Here is a 20,230-nt window from a genome sequence, read left to right as displayed (position 1 = left end):
TGTTGAAATATCTTGCATGTCCCCAAATTATTATTTTTGAGTGCGGCTTCTATGTAACAAAATAAATATCTCTAAGTGGGCCTTAGGAATACCTCTGAGCTTTTTAAGAATCTGTCTTGTTGCAGCTTCAGTCAAACATGGCGGTGGCAGCATCATGCTGTGGGGACGCGCAGAGAAGCTGGTCAGAGCTGCTGGGAACGTGGCTGAAGCTAAACACTAGACAATCCTTGGAATAAGCTGATGATTTATGTTTGTTAATGTTGCTGAAGAAGCCAAATGCAGACAGGACAATTGTCAGGATCATAGCGCAGATGAAGATTATTTAAAAATCAGCGAAATCCGACGACGGGATGTAAACTCAAGAGGTGTGGCAATGTTGGCGAAGAACTGCAGCAGAATACTGACATGGATGGGAGCTGGGTGAGTGTGTGTAGCGCTGGAATTTGATCCATTACATGTGTGTGTGTGTGTGTGTGTGTGAGGGTGTGTGTCCTTCAGTGCAGAGGAAGCAGAGAGGGTGTGGCTGGTGGGCAGACAGGGTCCCAGTCTCAGCCCTTGGTGTACGGTAACAGTAATGCAACTGAGCAGGGGAGCCCTGGCCTGTGGGATTCTCTGCTTGTGGTTATGTGTGTGTGTCTGTGTGTGTGTGTGTCCTTCAGTCATTAGGCAACCTGATCCTACTGGCTCTCTCCTCAGGTTTAGATGAATAAGTGATTAAGGTCTGTCCCACTCTGTGTGTGGGTGTGTTTGCATTCTTTCTGATCTTTATTTCCTTTTCCTCCTCCTGGCTTCAAACTGTCTTCATCCCCACCTTCGGCCAACTGTCTTCACTTCGCCCATATTCTTTTTGTCATATTTAATCTGCCTTGTATTATATAGAATATTGTTACATGAATCTAGTATAGTTCAAATAATATAGATTAAATATTTATTTTTTACTATCCATCCATCCATTTTCTAACACGTCTATCCCTGTTGGGGTGCCAGGGGGTTGCTGGTGCCTATCTCCAGCTGTCAATGGGCGAGAGGCAGGGTACACCCTGGACAGGTCGCCAGTCTATCGCGGTGTTTTTTTATAATAATACAATATAAATACTATATTATTATAGAAAATAAAGCAGTTACAACAATAAAATAGTAAATGTAAAGGGAATTTTGCAATAATAATAATAGTAATGTACAAAAGGCTTCACTGTTATGATGCACAAGTAAAGAAAAAAATTGGGGAAGGATAAATGTGTTCATAGTAAGTGATAAAATGCAATTAAATACATATTTATTGATCGTAGCACCTGTTAGTGGACAGGATATGAACCTAAAGGGTCATTAGGTTCATTAATATACCTCTAACAACAGAAAAATTGAATGCAGGCACTGATAAAGAGATGTCAGAACAAACGGTTCATTGCACGTTTTGTTGCCTACAGGGTTATAAAGCCACACACCAGTGACAGTCTGGGTGGGTTCGTTCTGAGCCCTGTCTACTACTGAAAACACTGATGACAGACACGTGAGGATCAGAACTGGACAACAGAGCAGAGGAAGGTGGCCTGGTCGTATCCAGTGGTTTTAAGTTTTCATCGTGGATTGCTCGTGCGTGCAAATAGCTTACTTGGGTATAACATGGCACCAGGAGGAACTATGGGAAGAAGGCAAGCTGGTGGAGGCAGTTTGATGGCTTTGGGACGTGCTCTGCTGGGAAGATCTTGGGTCCTGCCATCCATGTAAAGGTTACGTTGACATGCGCCACCTACTAAAGCCTTGTTGCAGACCATTGTCCACCCTTTAAAGGAAATTGTACCATGGATGTGGCTTCTTAAGTAAGATAATGTACCCTATTACAAAGAAAAATTAAAGGTTCAGGAAGCACATCTAGTTTGAGGCATAGACATAATATAAGAGTAGACTCGTCGTTGGGCGGGTTCTGCCTATGCTGCGATGCGTCAGAGCGTTCGCCATGTTAAATGTGGCAAATCTGCAGTTTCTCAGTCACTTAAACAGTATCAGAGGGACTTTAATCTCTGAATATACTTTGTATTCGTAGTATTTTTGTTTTTGTAATATTAGTTTATTTTTGTATCCCTTTTGCTTCATTCTCCTGAATTTATTCTCCTAAATAAAAATATTTAAAATAATCTAACCTGGCCCTATTACTCCAGGAGTGAAATAATTCTGTAAATATTCCCTCTTAATTCTCATAATATGAAAAGTTTTTCTCATAACACTATCACTTTTGTGTGTTTTTTTTTTTTTTTTTACTTTATTGACCTAGGACTTTTTTTTCTCATATTATTAATTTTACCTCTTTAATACTCTCCCAAAAAGTCTGTTCCTAAAGTTTCACATGTGACACGGTTTTGTGAAATAATGAAGACCACAATGTTCAGATTTAACAAATTGTTCCTTATATTCATAACACACATGCATACACAAATATATATGTATATATATATATATATATATATATAGATATATATAATATATCTATATATATCTATATATATATCTAGATATATACTATATATGGGTATATATCTACATAATATAGCCTCTCATATATATATATTATATATATAATCTATCTACTCTCTCATATCTATCTGTGTCTTACTTCTACTAGCTCCTCCGCTACTCCTATATCTCTCTCCTATCTCTCCTCTCTCTATCTCTCTCTAAGCTCTATCTCTATATCTCTACTTATACTCTGTCATCTCTAGCCGAGTGTTACCACTCTGCAGCTTTAGTGTGTCCAGTTTTGCAACATGGTGCAGCCTTAGTTTATAGAAGGCAGATACAAGTAGTGAAATCAGCCAGAATACATTTCCATGCAGTTAAATAAGAAATTCAGTTTTCATTCTGACCAAAAGACAATCATTTTCATCTTTTGTTCCTTTGACTCGATCCCTCTCGTCGTACGCGCCCGTTTCCAGCTTGAGGCGGTATTTGGCAATGGCTGCGTCTCTTTGGGCCAAACGAAAGCAAATCCCAGCCTCAATCTGCAAGGGCTTGATGCTCGCCACACATGCACAAACACGGCATGGACATGGCTTCAACGAGCAGCCACGCGGCGAGCAACGGGGACGTACACATACAGAACCAACGACGAAAACCAGCTTGCACATGCACCAGCGTGACCAAGAGGTCACATGAGCAGCCACAGAGCGTGCATGTGGCAGATTCACGGCCACACGCAGAGCGGCAGAAGAACTGGACACCGAAATGGTCACGTGACTCAATCCCACTGCGTTATTCTGGTGTAATCCTCGTTTTTTCACGTTTTCCCCAGTATGAACCAGCAGGCTTTACAATCACAAACTCATATATCATTTTTGAATTGAACTGAGTAACACACACACACACATAACATATTTGGGTTGGACTGGATTACTTATGCCAACTAGTCCCAGATTGGGTGCTCCTGGTGATTGGGTGCTCCTGGTGACTGGGTAATGAGTGCAGACCAATATGTTTCCTGCCTGTTTTTTCCTGCCTCCTTGAGAGTCGGGATCCACACCCCCCCCCCCCCCCCCCCCTTCTCTTCAGCTCCAAGCCTTGGAGAGACCGACCACCTCCCACTGCGCCCACTTACAAGCCTCCCTCCTCTGTCACAGACTGTTTAACTGACGTGTCACAAATGTGAGGAGGGGGGGGGGGAGCGCTGCATGTGGAAACTTTTAGCTCAGAATCTGAATAAGGAGCTGGTATTCTTGGATATATTTAAACCGACCGGAGCACCTAGTGTGTTTTTTTTCCTCTTTATTTCAAGGTTGTTTGCGATATATATGTGTGACAACGTTGGCTTTGACGCAAATCCTGTTGATAAAAAAAGTCACTGGTCCTGGCTAAAAGCAATATTGCTACAAGACACTAATCCAAAAATGGTTCTGTTGTTTCTCTGCCTGATTTGATTTTCTCTATCTGGATGGATAAAATACCCATTTTACAATCCCTGCCAAAATCCAGTTGAATGTACCGTATGCACTGTGACCAAAACATGTAACTACAGTATTTGGTATTTATGCTACCTCTTTTTTTATGTTGACACTACTCACAGTGCACGTATGAAATGCTTGCAAAAATCAAGAGACTGCACGAGAGTGCAGATGCCCTTTGCTGCTGCTTTCCCCGTATTCTTCTCAGTGTCGTGCAAAGTAATCGCTGCCTGTAATGGCTCTCAGGGTATGACTGCCACTCTGATGTAAAGACATCATCTTGTCACTGTGAACATCGGGGTTTGATAGGAACATGCTCGCCAAGTGATAAATGCAAAAAAAAAAAGAACACAGCATGCATCTTGTTCGTAGGGTTTTCCCCATAACCGCAAAAGCTCAGTGTATATAACATTACTTTGAAGTTGAAGAAACGTGTTCAGCCACAATAAGTCATTCTTTGTAGAAAAGCGGGTCTCTTTGGGTATGTCTGGGACAGCTTTGGCCACGAGCAGACGGACAAATTTAACCAATCCTTCCATGCTAAATAGCTTGAGCTCAGTCCAGCAGAGAGTGTCTGCAACCTGTCATTTTTTAAGTTTGCTGGGCCGTTTTAACATGCCGGCATGATTTGATCTAAACCAGGGGCCAGCAACCGCTACATATAACCCGACATCTAACCAGATTTAATAAATACCTACCAAACAAAATATTTCTATCTTATGGTTAAACGAACCATAACTTTATTTCTACCTTTAGTTTTTGAAACAAAGGAAACCAGACTCCTGATCCATAATAGCTCTGGCTTTATATTTAGGATCTTCCTCTTGCTGGTTAGTGAAACTCTGCCACAGTTTCAAGACTTTTACACCCTATAGAAGGCGTTCTTTCAACATTTCCCCGTATTAAAGGCATACTATGCAACATTTTTCAGTTAATTAATATGTTCCATACCGTTTTGGATGATTAAATGAGTCATTTCAGGTTGAACTAAGGTTTTCTCGGCCGCCCTGGTGGTCTTTGGGGAAAATACCGCACTTGCAATTGCAGGAGCAGTCGGCCCGCAGTCACAGGCTCAGTAGTCTCGTGTGCATCATGAGAGTCGGTCTTGCTTTACGGCGAGAACTGCTACACGCCCGCAGTGAAAGGTGTGCTCGTTGGTAGCGCAGTGGCGATATTTGTGCAGTTATCATGGTGGAACCAGCGAGAAAACAGCGAAAGCCCATGTTGGAGCAGGCAAGAAAGAGGAAAAGGGCTCTGGACAGAGAGAGGAGTCGTACACGGGTGAACATAGAAGGCTGCAAGGCTGACGCGGACCTCGCGTTTCTGCTGATGCGATTGTAAGTAACATTGTAGGGTTTCCCTCACGCTACCGCCTCGCCGACATTCCAAAAAAATAATAATAAAAAAATAAAAGTAACTCGATATGCGCGCCGCTCCGCTCAGCCGGTCAGCGGTGCAAAGTTTGTCCCCCCCCCCCCCCCCCCCCCCCTCCCCCCGCTCCGCTGGTCGTCCCGAATTCCTAGGGGAAACACTGCATTGAAATGGTTTCTCTCTCTCTGCGTGCATGTTCATAACTTCACTGTGTTAGTCATTGTTTGTACTGCCGTTTTTTCCACTTTTCGTTGTGTTCGCCTGTCTGCTAAGCTCAAAACAACCGCGCCTGGCTTGACGGACAAACCAGGAGAACAGCTGAGCATCTTTACGACTGTACACTTTTACTTTCGCCCTCTGGGGGGAGCCTCGCTGGAAAATCAACCCCGGTTGCATAGTATACCTTTAAGCTCGTTCCGCCTTCCCATCGACACTGATCCTGACGGAAGAAAGACATCCTAGTGCATAGTGCTGCCGCCGCCATGCTTCACTGTGGGGATGTGCAATGTTTTGTATGTAAAACAAGAGGTTTGACTAATATTCACGAGGACAGCTCTGAGACCCGCACAGAGCAGCTGCATTGTTTAAACACAGGTGGACTCTATTCACAACTGATTTGACTTGGATTTTATTAAGGGCTGTCACAGTAAAGAGGGCCGAATAGAAAATGCCCACCACACTTTTCAGAAGTTTTTCTTCCACTTTTTAGCTATATACACCCTTTGTTTTAGCTGCAAAAAAGGGCATCATAATGCCAGGCATCATAGCTACTTGTTTATTCAACAGTTACTGTACAGGCCTAGCAAGGGTTTGTTACACAGTTGAACAAGACATTGAACTGTTTCTTCTGCCTTCTTGCAGGTTGAACGAGATGCATAGACTCAGTTATATCAGTCCCAAGGAAAAGTAAGAGTTTAATTTGGAATATAATATCTGAAACAAAAATGAAGCTTAGATAGATAGATAGATAGATAGATAGATAGATAGATAGATAGATAGATAGATAGATAGATAGATAGATAGATAGATAGATAGATAGATAGATAGATAGATAGATAGATAGATAGATAGATAGATAGATAGATAGATAGATAGATAGATAGATAGTTTAATCCAGCATATCTGTGCCCCAGTTTCCTTACAATCTTTCCATGTTATGCGGTGAAAGTACATCTTCCTTCCTTCCCACCTCTCATTTAATTGAGCCATTCCTCATTCTAATTACAGCCGAGGTGGCCTTGTGTTGACCTCTTCCCGTATTTCATTACTTGAGATCAATGAGGCCTGTGAGACAGATTTGGCCCTCAGGACAATGTTGTCATTTTTATTTATAATATTACGTTAAACAGCAGAACAATTTAATATAAGATGATATCTGAGGTATTGAGAGGGCCTGTTACATTGTGCACTCAAAGGAAAGTCACGTTTCTGACTTATTACATACATGTTTCCCCACCCGTGTTCGACAGTGGCACAGTTTAAATGCATTTGAATCTCTGTGTAGACAAGGAGCCACTAACGTTACAAGAGAGGAGGCGCAGTTAGGGTCAGAAATAGCGATTGTGCTCACACAGTCCCTTGAAAAAGCTTTTTCCCATTGAACGTTTGCACGTTTAGTAACGCTACGCCCAGAAACCTCGGTGTAGCGAAACTGGGAGGATGAAAAGAAAAAGGATACATTTTAGTTTTAATTTAATCAAAAACAAAAATCTAAAACATCTGATGAGCGATGAGTCGACACTTATCGGAACTAACATCTATTATTTCTGACGTTTTATGGCATTTATGTACCATATTGGCTGAAGGTCTGGACTTTGGCTAGCCCAATCTGACATGAATATGCTTTAGTCTACAACAGGGGTGGCTACGTCTAGTCCTCAAGTCGCGAACGTGTCCCTGCTCCTACAACGGTGATGCAGATGGCAGCATGTCATCAGCATCTCTACCTGAGTCATTCATTTGATTCTTTGACTCTTCGGGACCTGAGTTGGACACTTCTGGTCTAAACCATTCCACCGTTGCATGTTTAGGGTCCTTGTCTTGCTGGAAGGGGAACTTTTGTCCCAGTCTCTGGTTGTCAGTCCTGGTCCTTAGGTCCTGTTCGCCTTCATGTTCAAGATAGGCATTTGCTCCAGCACACGCATAATTCAAACGATAGCATTACCTCCTCAGGATGCCATTAGGTTCTGCAGAAGCCTGTTAATCACTCAGACCTTTTAGTCAAGTGTGCAGCTGCAGGGAAATATCTAAAACGTGCTTTATAGTGGGCCTGAGTACCAAAGAACAATTGGACGAGCAGTATTCCCCATCTACTGTGTCTTCAGTGTCGAGTCAGGTTTTAATTGTCATTTCTATACATGTTAAGAGATGAGGTAATGTGCAGAAGTGATATTATCCGTATTTTGCCTTGTGTAATGTCCTTCAGATGTGCTCTGGACACCTTCTGCCGCAAGTTTGCTGTGTCCTCTTCATGTTCTGTGGAAAACCGTGCTAGTTTTTTTTTTTCTTAACTAAACAATGAATTTCCTTTTTCGTATCAATGCACACCACAAACTGGCAGAGGTTTGTTTGTAAAAGAAATTTAAACAACAGTTTATGCTTCAATTGCATGAAAGCTATAAAAAATATAACCAAGTTTGTGGGTGTAACTTGACAAAATCCAAAAAAAAACCCGCATATAACCTTTAGCATTTTTGAATGAAGACGGCCCGCTTAAATGATTCATATGCTCGCCTTCATATACTCTAGGCACACCTGCGGCAAAGAGGGTAAAGCACACGCACGTTTCCCTTTTGTCCACCCTGAATCATACTCCCTCTTTTCTGCTTCGTCCTCTCTCCCCTGCCTCGTTTCGCGAGTTTGTCTGAAGCAGCTCTCACACCGAGGCAGATCCTTGCTTTCGAAGCAAATAGCAGGGACATTTCATGCCGGCGTACGAGGAGGGATTTAAGGACAGGGATCTAATCTACTGTAGTGCGCAGTGATGAAATATCTGTGTAATATCTGACGCGAAGCTGGGGAAGCCTCAATTCAAAACCAAAAAAATCAGTTACGTATATTAGAGCATTTGAAATCCTATCTCGATTATTCGTTCTTTCTTCCCCTAAAATGTCTCCTTCTTGATTCGCGAGCATCCAGATACTTCAGCTCCACTGCAGACAGCAATAGCAGGTGAAGTCTTTGGGTCATGCGTGCGGCCTCTTTGCGGCTTCCCTCATCTGTCCGTGCCGCGGCGGCTTATGGCTCGTATGCAAATACAGATAATAAGGAAGGTGAGAGGCGATTTCCCTTAATGGCGCTGCTATGGCCTACGATCTGCTGGCACAAAGCCGTCGATGCTTGAGCTGTTCGGGCTGGCAGCGCACCAGACAGGAGCGACACGAGCTCACGGTCACTTGCGTTCTGAATGGATCCGCGTGAGATCCTTCGCATCAAGGCGAAACAGATCAGGACGAGGCCGGTTCTGAAAAAAAAAAAAAACAAACAGGGTCAGACAACATTCTTCTGCACCACCAGTTGGACTGTCTCTTGCCTAGCACGCCCAATTATCTTCACAGCTCCAGCCAGCCATGCATGTGCCTTCACCAGAGCCAGAATGGGAACAGCCCTATCAGCACTTTGCCTCTCCACTCCGCTGTACGGTGTGTGTGTGTGTGTGTGTGTGTGTGTGTGTGTGTGTGTGTGTGTGTGTGTGTGTGTGTGCGGGGCAGGGAAGTCAGCGATTGCGGGCCGGCGTGTTAACAAAACAGAACGCTTCCCCCTCTCTCTCTCTCTCTCTCGTCTCCTCTGTCTTTGTCTCTGCTCTGCTGCTGCCCCGTGAGTGAGAGAGTTTGTTTGTGTCCAGCCAGCAGGGCTGAGAGTGAAAAGCTTCATCAGCTGAATTACTGGAAGTTAGCTGTCTCAGTCAATTAGATCTCGCTGGCCGGGACACACACACACACACACACACACACACACACACACACACACACACACACAGCCAGAGCTGCAGTTGCCCTTCTTGTCCTCCTCTATCTTGCCATCTTGTCGTTCTTCATTTAGCCTCCTGTCTTCTTCTTCTTCTTCTTTGCTCCTTCTACAGCGCGGTCTCCCTTCAACACCACGTCCCCTCTGGTGTGCCGCTAATCCGCGTACATATGCAGCAAATTGCATTATCCATACTGCGCACGTGTCGGGTTAGAGTGCCGTCCGCAAAGACAAGCTCCAGGTAAATTTGCTTTCTGTCGTCTCGCTCAGCCGCAGCTCCTGACAGAAAAGCCCGAGAAGAGGGAGGAAGATCCTGAGGTCGGGAGATAAGCTGCGGTTGCTTTATGCTTTTACTTCCATTCCGCAAATCTATACGGAGCATCTTCACAAGGGCAGCGTCCTCCACGCTAACTCGCACGTTCGCACGATCGCTGCTGCAGGTTCCTTATGAACTGCTGTTTTTCACTTCTTAAAGCTAGGGTCGGCGATTTTCCCGGAAGTTTCTCCAGATCCCTTTTTGAATAACTGCGCATTCGCAAGACCGTCTTACCTTGCTCTTCCATTCCTCAGGGCGACCACATGGAAAAAAAATCTCCCAAATCCACTCTGGTTCTACTGAGGCCTTCGTCTTCTTCTCATAAACGTGTACGCGGTTCGCTTCTTGTGACTCTCAGCCATCTTCAAAGGTCTACGGTGAGAGCAGCTACGCTACAATGAACGGCTAACACCGAAGCTAACCGCTAAGCTAACCGGAGACATAAACACTAGAAGTGCGCACGTGCAGCCAGAAAGCGGAGAATAACAAGGAACGTGCACGCACACTGGCCTTAGCTGAGCGCTTCAGAATGACTGGCATGTGGAAAAGCCAATAGGTGAGGTGAAACCCCCCCGGACCAATCCCTGCCATTCGGGCTCGTCAGAGTTTTTACAGGCCCACAGCTTTCACAGAGAATTGTTTAACCTCTTTCTGAATACATAATGTATTGATACTTTCAGGATGGAAGGACCATTTCCACCCCAGTATAACAAAAATTGTTTCTGAACAGGATTACCAACTATGGTTTTAACTATGGCTTTAAGCGAATCGAAAATTCTTTATTCCACAGTCGGTACAGTCGGTTTGTGAACCCCTGGGTTGGGTCGCAGTTCCAACAGCTCCTCTCTCCTGTATTGTATTAGAATATGGTGATAACATGAATAATAACAAAAAATACAAACAAAATTACCTGGAGCGCCTTAGCTGCAGCGGTAACCTGTGCCGCCATCTTGACAAGAATGGCAAAGGCTACTTGAGGAAGTTGAGGAAAGGAAAATGATGTAATCTAAGGAAACTGGGGCAAATATATGTTGGATAAACTATCTATCTATCTATCTATCTATCTATCTATCTATCTATCTATCTATCTATCTATCTATCTATCTATCTATCTATCTATCTATCTATCTATCTATCTATCTATCTATCTATCTATCTATCTATCTATCTATCTATCTATCTATCTATCTATCAACACATTTTTGCAGGGTTTATTCTTGATAGTTTGTGATTGACATCTTCAATAAATTACCCTGGATCTCAGGAAAGCAGAAGCTGCAAACTCACGCGTTGCAGTTCTGGCTCTGTTCTGCTGGATGCCTTGGTTTTTCGCCACCTTGGTTGCTAATTGAGTGTAAGAAAATTACCCTGAAGATATGGAGCACGAGGTCAAGAACAAAAAAAAGGGGTGAGGAAACAAAAACCTTTCAGGAACTTTACACAAAAATTAGACAAAAGAATAAAACAATAGTGAGGGACTATTTTCACTATAGATAAAAGGTTAAAACTGAGGTGTTCGTGTGCGCTGCATTAAACTAAATTTCAACTTTTAAAAGCATTTCGATAAAGACAGTAGTTTCAATTTTGAAACCATTACTTTATCTTCCCCATCTTTCACTTATTGTTTAGCCTCCTGATATTTTATTGCCTAATGCAAGTCTTGAGGCTGACAGAAAAAATCTGGTAGCGGCTTACCGAGTAAAAGCACGGCTCAGTTTGACAAAAATAAAATGCTCAGAGCAAAGATTGCATGAGTCTTTGATGCTAGTGCTTCTGAAATTGTTTTGATGCAGAGATTACTTTGTGGAAAACTATACGAAAAGTTTTGGAAGCTTGTTCAGTATTAGTTTAGAACATTTTAGATGAATATACACGACGCCAATTTACAACGAATGTGACTTGAAGGCACTTTGCAGTACAAACAGCATTTGTTTATGTTGACTCATATTGAAACCAACTTCTGTTAAAATCAATGCGATTAATTCCAGTGCCGTACAATAATATAGACAGATTCAGATAAAGTTATAACCGCCTCAGTTCAATCAACATGGTAATTCAGGGAAGTCAGTACCTTTTTATCCCGACTGGTAAAACCCTATCCATCAAAGGAAGCCCAACCAATTACACAGGGTTATAAAGTTTACAGCAATCCTTTCTCCTAAGCAAGCATGCGGCGGCAGAAGAGGGATTCGGATGCAAACACAACCCCAAATCTCTCATGGAAACAGCCCATCACGTTTATTGGCACGAACAGTTTAGTAAATTACTTTGACCAGGAAGGAGACACCGCTAAACACAGGACATCCAGTCAGGGGTACTTTCATGAAACACTAACAACGCATACGGTTAATGGTAGCAACATTTATGCCACTGGCTTCATTTGGGAAAAAGACACCACTAATAGACAGATAAGCGCCGGGCCAGAACTACTTTCTAAGGAAAAGGAAACTGGTACCAATAGTTAAATGACAATCCCACCATTTTTCTAACACCTTTAAACTGGACCTGTTGCTATTCCTGAATTAACTAGCCATAGATCCCATCCTCGATGCACATTTTATGTGACTAGGATAAAATTAGGTTAGTTTCATAATCCACTTTCCTCATGTTGCAGACCCACTAAACCCGGCAATAGTTTCGTTTGCACGTTGTGGGGTGTTTTTTTTGTTGTTGTTGTTCTAGAGTTTGTATTTATACTAGCACAATGTCCAAATGTTTCTGTCTGGATGCCCACACACACACACAGCTGTGAATTTGCTAATCACACCTGGCAGGTGGAGTGTGGCTAAAACAGAGCAACATTAGGCTTGTTCTGGAGGATAATAATTGGCTTGTCACATAGCGTTTGCAGGTGACCATCTGCCGGGTTTCTGGTACGACTCCGAGCTTATTATCAGCTGCCACCGCTCGGCTAACGCGCTCCGAGCTGCCTCTTTTTTTTTTTTGTTTTTTGTTTTTACACCATGAGATCACAGGGTGCATTATTTTTGACTAAAACTGAGGTAAAGCTTCCCAATGAAGAACAAGATTATCATGTGATTACTGTCACAAGATTTCTGTCCAACAATAAATGCTTGCTTGTTTACATTGCAGGTCAAAGTTTAATCTGAGCATACTCCTCTGGGGTTGGGGGGGGGGGGGGGGGTGTGTGCTTTAAGTCTTACCTTATATACAGGTTTTTTTGGGGATTGTGTGAGTTTACTCCATATGTGTGTATGTGATATGTGAGGTTGGCTGCATCCTCCTGCTTGCAGTGGTGCAGATGTGCCAGAGAGACCAAAACAGGACACAGAGGCTCACATGGAGGAGGTCACATGGGCTCAGCATGTGCTGTTGCTGGAGGCCCGACGAACCGGCTTCAAGCAGCAATCCTCTCACTCGGTTGTGAGCTGAGACAAGCAGCCCTGCACACGGAGGCTGCATGCATCTTGTTTGGATGGCTGGGCTCACTGCTAAGAAAACAGTTCACTTTGTCCCCATAGACTGAAGAGTTACATGTCTCTTACGAATGCCTACATATTTATAACACACTTGTTTAAAATCAGGGGAATATAAATTTGAGTCAAAAATAATGTAAATATGAACAAACAAACCTTAAAAAAATGTTTTGGCACTAGTGGCCTTTATTGACCAGTAATTTGACAGGAAAGAGGGTGAAGAGAAAAGAGGAAGAAATGCCCCAAGACCATAAATTAAACCCAGGACAACCGCACTGAGGACTATCGCCTCTGCATGAGGTGCGCCTGCTTTACCAGCTGAGCTACCCCAAAATCCAAACATTTTTAGATTAACTTTAGAATCACAATACAAAAAATATATATAATAAGAAAATAGGAGCTGTTTTTATAAAATATTTCCCAAAGGGAAGTTATTAACGCATGAAAACTAAAATATCTTTAAACAGGAACAGGTCTTGATTAATAAAGAAATGACCTCTTTGACATAACACATTCAATTTATCTAACCCACTTTCTATTAGATTACCATTATAAGTGATCCCAGACTTTACTGGTACTGATGGAAACATCATTGAACTGTGGGACAGTTTGAATAAACTAACCCTGCACTTTAAGATTTATCTGTTCTAAGATTCAGATCAGGGACCCTTGAAGCAAATATATTTCTAACTTCAGTTCTAGTATGACTGTCTGCAGATGTAGGGCGATAAAAGATATCCATGGCTTTGTATGAATCGCTGTTATCTACATGAAACAGTTTTGGTAAAAAAAACAACTTTAAATAGTTAAAAAATTTCCACAATGTCAATATTAATGCACATGAAGAGGCAAAAAAGAACACAAAGTATTCTCAATCTCACAGTTGACAGAGCGATAATGATCAGATTCTGTACCACAGATGTTTCAGTAATCTCCAGAAAGCAATTCAGCAGGGAATAGATCTGCTAAAGATAACAGGGATTCAGCCGAGGAAGTCCCCGCTGATGTACCGTTTTATTCAATGACATGTGATTCTTCCTCTTTCCTTTTTCTCTCTTTTACTTCCCCTCATTTCATTTTGCAATCTGTAATACATCCGTGATACCAGCCTCAGTGTCGATGTTCCTGATGTTGTTCAAGACTGCCTAATTAGACTGTATGTTAATGGTTACTGTGTGGTCAAATATGCATGCTAAAAAGACTTACGGCAACATCCAGCAAACTGAATTTAAACATTAAATGCTTATATGAGGAAGTTATCTTTCTTAGCGTCTTTATGTCGATGGAACAGAGGTTAGACAGTTAGTGGATGTTTCAGAGCAAAGTTAAACCAACATTAAACTCAGAAATGTCATAGAGGTTAATGTGCATATACTTAACCTTTGTAGGGTTGTCACTCATGCATTAGCTGGTTTTTGACACAGAAGTAGATAAAAAAAACATCCTATGTGCTTCACATGAACCCCACTTTCAAAAGTCTGAGCTGTGCCTTTAACAGTTGTACATTTAAATTTAAGCTTCTGAGTTGTGTTTAATCATTCACACTTGTGAAAAACTACAGAGTAATTAAAAGATATGGAAAGTACGGAAATTATGTTTTGCAGCTTTTTTCATACATCAAAATGCATTTTGACCAATGATTTAGGTTTGACACTTTAGTCCAAAGTGTAATAGGTCTGAGCTTTTACACTAAATCAAAGCGTTTGCTTTAATTTAGGGACATATCCAGGGACATATCCAATCCAATCCACTTTATTTATATAGCACATTTAACAAGAGAACAAGCGTCCAATGTACTGTACATAACAAAAAAATTAACTAAAGGACACAGAGGACCACACAACTACACAGTGTTAAAAGCCAAAAGAATAAAAGTGAGACTTAAAACACTCCACTGTGGAGGCTGTTCGTATATGGAGGGGCAAAGTATTCCAAAGTCTGGGGCCAGCTACAGAAAAGGCTCTGTCCCCTCTGGTTTTAAGCCTCGTCTTAGGCACTATCAGCTAAACATGGCCCTCAGACCTCAGAGCAGGTGCCGGAGAGTAAATCAGGAGGAGGTCGGTGACGTATCGATGAGCCATCCCATTCAAGGCCCTAAACACAAACAATAAAAAATCTTAAAATCAATTCTAACACGAACAGGGAGCCAATGCAGAGATGCAAAAATTGGTGCGATGTGTTGATGTTTTCCGGGTCCAAAGTCAAAAGACGAGCCGCTGCGTTTCGGACTAACTGCAGACGGGAGAGAGCTCGTTGGCTAATGCCTGAATAAAGCGCATTGCAGTGGTCCAGACGGCTAGAAATAAAAGAGTGTAAAACCTGCTCAAAGAGCATATTTGAAGCATGCAGGACGCCGACCCTCCAGGACCAGCATTGCCCATCTGAGCCATCCCATCGTAGCTCTGCCGACGCCTTCGGGGTCCTTCGCAGCCTGTTAATGCGGAAGAAAAGCTTCTCCCCGGCATAACTCTTCCACCACCGTGTTTTACTGTGAGGTGGATGGTGTCGGCGGGGTGATGTGAAGAGTTTTGTTTTTTTTCTTACGTGAATTTTGCATATAATTAAGTTTTTGTTTCCTTCTGTATGTTTGCAGTGTCAGCTCCATGGCTCGAGGTTTTAAATTTAACTTTTGATATCTTTCTTTGGACAACAGCTTAGTTCCTCCCTATAGGCCAGGCCTGTGGGTAGCCGACAGTAAATGACTAATAGTTGTCTGACTAATAGTTTAGGTGTACTGCCATGTATAAGTTGGTTTGCATCGCTGGCGTCCTCCTTTCGACTGCATCGAACAAGATGTTGAAAGCTGGAAATATTGCTTTAAGCCTCATAACGTTATCTCTGACCTGTCTGGTGTTATTTGGGCTTCTTGAGGCTGTTTCTTCGCTGATGTTCTCTGATAATCCTCTGAGTTGTTTACAGCAGAAAAAGAACTGCTGTGTTTACCTAGAGGGGAGCAGGATTTTATTTAGGGGTGTCAGTGTAAAGGAAGCTAAATGCAAATGGTCCGCACTCTTTACCATTTTTATTGGCAAAGAATCTTGAAGGTTCAGAATTACTTACTACTTTATGGTTGTTTAATACAGCAAATCATATTAAAATACATTAAAGTTTGCGATTCTAATGTCTCAAAATGTGTAAGTACTAAATTCGGCAATAAATTCATAACCATAAATTTGGCTTTACCCTTTAATAATTTGGTTTTGGCATAATGCTGTCTGAAAAGACCAATAAAAAAATTATAAAAATCACAAAGATTAGTCTTATCCAGCCTGTCTTTATTAAAAAAGGACCTTCCTTATAGCTTTTCGGCTCCGTCTGCAGCAGTTCCCGCGTCTTTGTTCCCCGCCGTCTCTCTTTGCACTTTTCAGACTCTACGTGCGCTGTTCACCGATGACAGGAAGTTTCAGTTCATCAAGATGAGTGAGGTGAGGAGCTAGAGGCCAAGAGAGAAAGAAAAGAAGACGAGGCAAATGAAAGGACGGGAGGCAAGGTCACAGGCTGCAAAAGGAAAAAAAAAGGATTCAGCGCAGAACGCATCTGAGTCAGAGTACACGGCCAATAGTAGAGCCGAGAGAGACAGAAAGAGGTCAGTCAATAAAAGAACAGAGTGACTCGTACTTGTAAAGGAGTGTTGCGAGCTGTTGTTACGTGGTTTATCTAGCAGAAGTTTTAATCAAAAAGGACGGCATTCAAATATCGGATTGTCGGTTTAAAATCTGAACAATCAGCTTCCCTTAAAGGTTGTGCTGTTTGGTGGAACAAATGAACCACTGAAAATATGAGAGTTGTAGTAGATTCCACCACGTGCACAAGCATTTTTTGGGAGCAGGTGCAAAAGCCCAAAGGAAGGGCACCCATCACAAAAAATATTCATAAAACTAAACATATTGTAGGATATATACTTATATGTTCATTTTTATTAACACAAACAATACATGTCTGGTCAAACAGGATTATCAAATTATAGAATAAACATATGAGCAAGAATAGTCAAAACAAGGTCATATTGTAAATGCTGTTGAAGACCCAAACAATGTATTAAATTAGACTTTAAGTAGTCACTCTATCTATGCAGTGGCATTTGCCTTTCAATATGTTATATTGTCATTATCAAGAATTTAAAATATGGTTTAAACAGTTCCCACTCAGAATTCAAAACATTATGGGATTTATATAACAAACAGATGTACTGGTAAGATTTGGTGATCTGCTAATTAACCCCCCCCCCCCCCCACACACACACACACACACACACACAGTGGGACTGAAATACAAAGCCAACAGACTGCCCTCGGATATATCAGCTCCTCTTTTTAGTAAAGGCGTACTGATCCCGTTTTCCTTCCCGATCCAATCCGATACCATTACCTGGGCTGAGCATATCGGCCGATATCGGATACCGAGCCGATACCACTGTTGAATAAATAACCCATATACCTTGCCATGTTTGTAGTGCTGAATTTACTAACTTTATTAATACCCCTCACAATTTCCGCGGTGCAGATATTTCATGTCTCAGTCAGACTTGTTGGCGTATCAAGTTTGAAATGTTTCCAAATGGCAGACTTGGCCATCTCTGATCTTTGGCCATTTGTCACGTTTTACTCAAGACGGGTCTAGCTGTAGCCGCAGCCACTACAAAACACTCCCCCCGCTAAATATTCCTTTTTCTGTCCCCTAACCTTAACCGTGAAGTCAGTGGGCCTTTATTGTAGGACAGGGTGTGCGTTTAGCAGCGTCCGCGGCTGCAGCTGGATATACTTTCTTTACTCATCAAACCGTGAGGGCCCCATGCACTTTATAGATGTCCTTGCAGTGCCTGTTTAAAAACCCCACTAGTGCAAAGCAGTAGCAAAAAAATGTAAGGCCCTCTTAACAGCTAATTTGGAGTCCACTAATTACAGTCTTATCTTATGTTTTATTGTATGCAAAGACCAACATTTCTGGTTCCATACAAAAATGTTCTGGTTAAATTATTGTGCGCTGTTGTCTTATGTTTTATTTCTGCATTTTACACTTTGTTTTTGCTCAGTCTGTTGGTTAACCAAATTCTTTGTGTATATTTACTATAACAAGACCACAAGGGAGTGTTGATGACAATGGAGTCATCAACACTCAGCAGAGGTGAGACAAGAAGGAGGTTAAGTAACCCTAACCCTGTAAATCAGGTTGGTCTTCAACCACACCAAACTGTCACTTTACTGCGAGGCATTGCAGGACGGTCTGCTGGCTCTTATATTAGCTGTTCCCATCTTGTTTTCTGATACTTCTGCGATACTGCCGGCAGATTGCTTAACAGTGTTTATGTCTACTGATCTTTTCAATGTCAAAAAAGGACTAAGTGAACACTATCAGGACAAACGCTTATATCTTTTATTTGTAGATCGATATGTGTTTTATTGGGGGGTGGGGGGTGGGGGGGTTATATGGTAATAGTACATAACAAGGCCCCTTTAGGGAAATGTCTTGCCTGTAGCCATGTATTATTTTCAGCGGAGACACAATCTTAAGTATTGTGGTCCAGGATCTCACAACCGTCGTCATTACCTGTCTGTCTGATGCTGTGGGTCAGACGGGTTTGGCCTGTTTCTCGTTTTGAAACCTTGGCAAATGAAGAGAACATTTGGCTCCAGCAGAAGGGCACTTTTCTTATCCAGGACGAAAGGCCACTTGCGTGATCATCAGTCTGTGCACGTGCCTGGTTTCAACTGTTGCTCCTTGTGCAGCCTGCGCAGCGTTGGCTTTTGTAACGGACCACAAAAAAAAATAACACAAGTCTGAATCCCAGTCTGAGGATTCACCACGCTGTCCATCAGCTTCTCTGTATGAAATCTGATTCAAAGTGGAGCAGGGAACATAAGAACAGAAAGTGATCAAAGGCAGGGTATCAAAGTGGACTGTGTTCTGTTTTGTCTTCTGCAGACTGAGCTGCTGGTAAGTGTATTGCTTTGTGTACAAGGCAACAATTAAATACTTTTATCGTAACTGAAAAAAAACTGTCATTAGATAATTTGTAATTAAAGTTCATTTGATCCTCCAGAGTCTCTGCAGAGGTTTCTGATGAGCCGTTGCTGCAGTCATTTCAGATTTCCTAGAAAATCTTGCAGATCAAAAAACATAAAAAAAAAAGGAGCAGTGACAGAAAACAAGACAAATTCAAAGTTAGGCAAAAAGCTTTCTCCTAATATTCTTTTTTTCATTGTTTCCCTTGTGTTTGCTGAGGCAGCAGCTGCGAGACCTGCATCCAGAGGACACCTCCACAGCACTGAGATGAAAATCAATGGATCATCTCATCTAGCCCAGACCAGGACAGCATACAAGTTGATTTACAAATGACCTGAGAATTGTGGGATTTTAGTCTAACAACATAAAGGTTTGTTTGTCCCTGACCAGTGATGTGACTTAAAAAAACGGCTTTTGTAAAAAAGAAGGAATTTTGCTAACAGGATGGGATTAACTGTCGTCAACGATTTAGATCTAGACACGCAGCATTTGCGATGGTTGCTATGTTACCAGAGGTAAGGAGCTGGTGTTTCAGTCGGATAGTGAGGTCACTCGATGCTCTCGGGAGTCAGATCACTTATCACATCCGGCCCACGGTGGCTTATTTCTTCGTCAAGCTGTGCATTCAAAACCACCTCACTGTTCTTTGGTTCCCTCGTGATGCAAAACTGCAAGAAAAAAGAAGACAGCAAAAAAACAACAAAACAAACAAATGCAGTATAAGCTCGACTCACATGCCATTGTTTATCAATGGGCTATAATAAGCCGTTGATCCACCCTTTGCTGACACAGCAGCTTTATCTCTTCTGGGAGGGCTTTCCACAAGGTTTGGGGTGGGGGTTTATGACTTTTATTATTCTGAAAGCAAATTTGTGAGGTCAGACATTGATGTTGGAGGTGAAGGTCTGGCTCTCAATTCATTCAAATGTGGTTCTGTCTTGTAAAGGTTATGACTTTCAGACCATAAATAAAGACCAACTGAAGTACATACAGGTTATTACTGAAATGTTTAAATCACACGTCAATTGAATACATGAGGCTTTTAATCGGTTCACTGCTTGTTAGACTGCTAATTTTTTTCGCCCCTAAAGCTGATGAAAACAAAACAGATGTCCACTTTCACTTTCCACGCAAAATAAATGATAGATTAACGACATTTTAAAGTTTGAGGCTCTAATATTGTATGTAAATAACTTTTATTTCTC

The 20,230-nt window shown here is 42.0% G+C and overlaps 1 long non-coding RNA gene across 1 annotated transcript; it reads right to left on the bottom strand.

Moving 5' to 3' along the window:
* Nucleotides 1–16,190: 16,190 nt before the first annotated feature.
* Nucleotides 16,191–20,010, bottom strand: LOC110367128. The gene is made up of 3 exons (XR_002427243.2): nt 19,536–20,010; nt 18,570–18,763; nt 16,191–16,455 (listed from the first exon to the last, which is right to left on the bottom strand). It is a non-coding gene; the product is annotated as an uncharacterized LOC110367128 (long non-coding RNA).
* Between the last annotated feature and the right edge of the window lie 220 nt (nt 20,011–20,230).

Source organism: Fundulus heteroclitus, chromosome 11 (genome assembly GCF_011125445.2).
Source record: "Fundulus heteroclitus isolate FHET01 chromosome 11, MU-UCD_Fhet_4.1, whole genome shotgun sequence".
Taxonomy (NCBI): domain Eukaryota; kingdom Metazoa; phylum Chordata; class Actinopteri; order Cyprinodontiformes; family Fundulidae; genus Fundulus; species Fundulus heteroclitus.
This window is presented reverse-complemented; position numbering and strand designations above follow the sequence as displayed.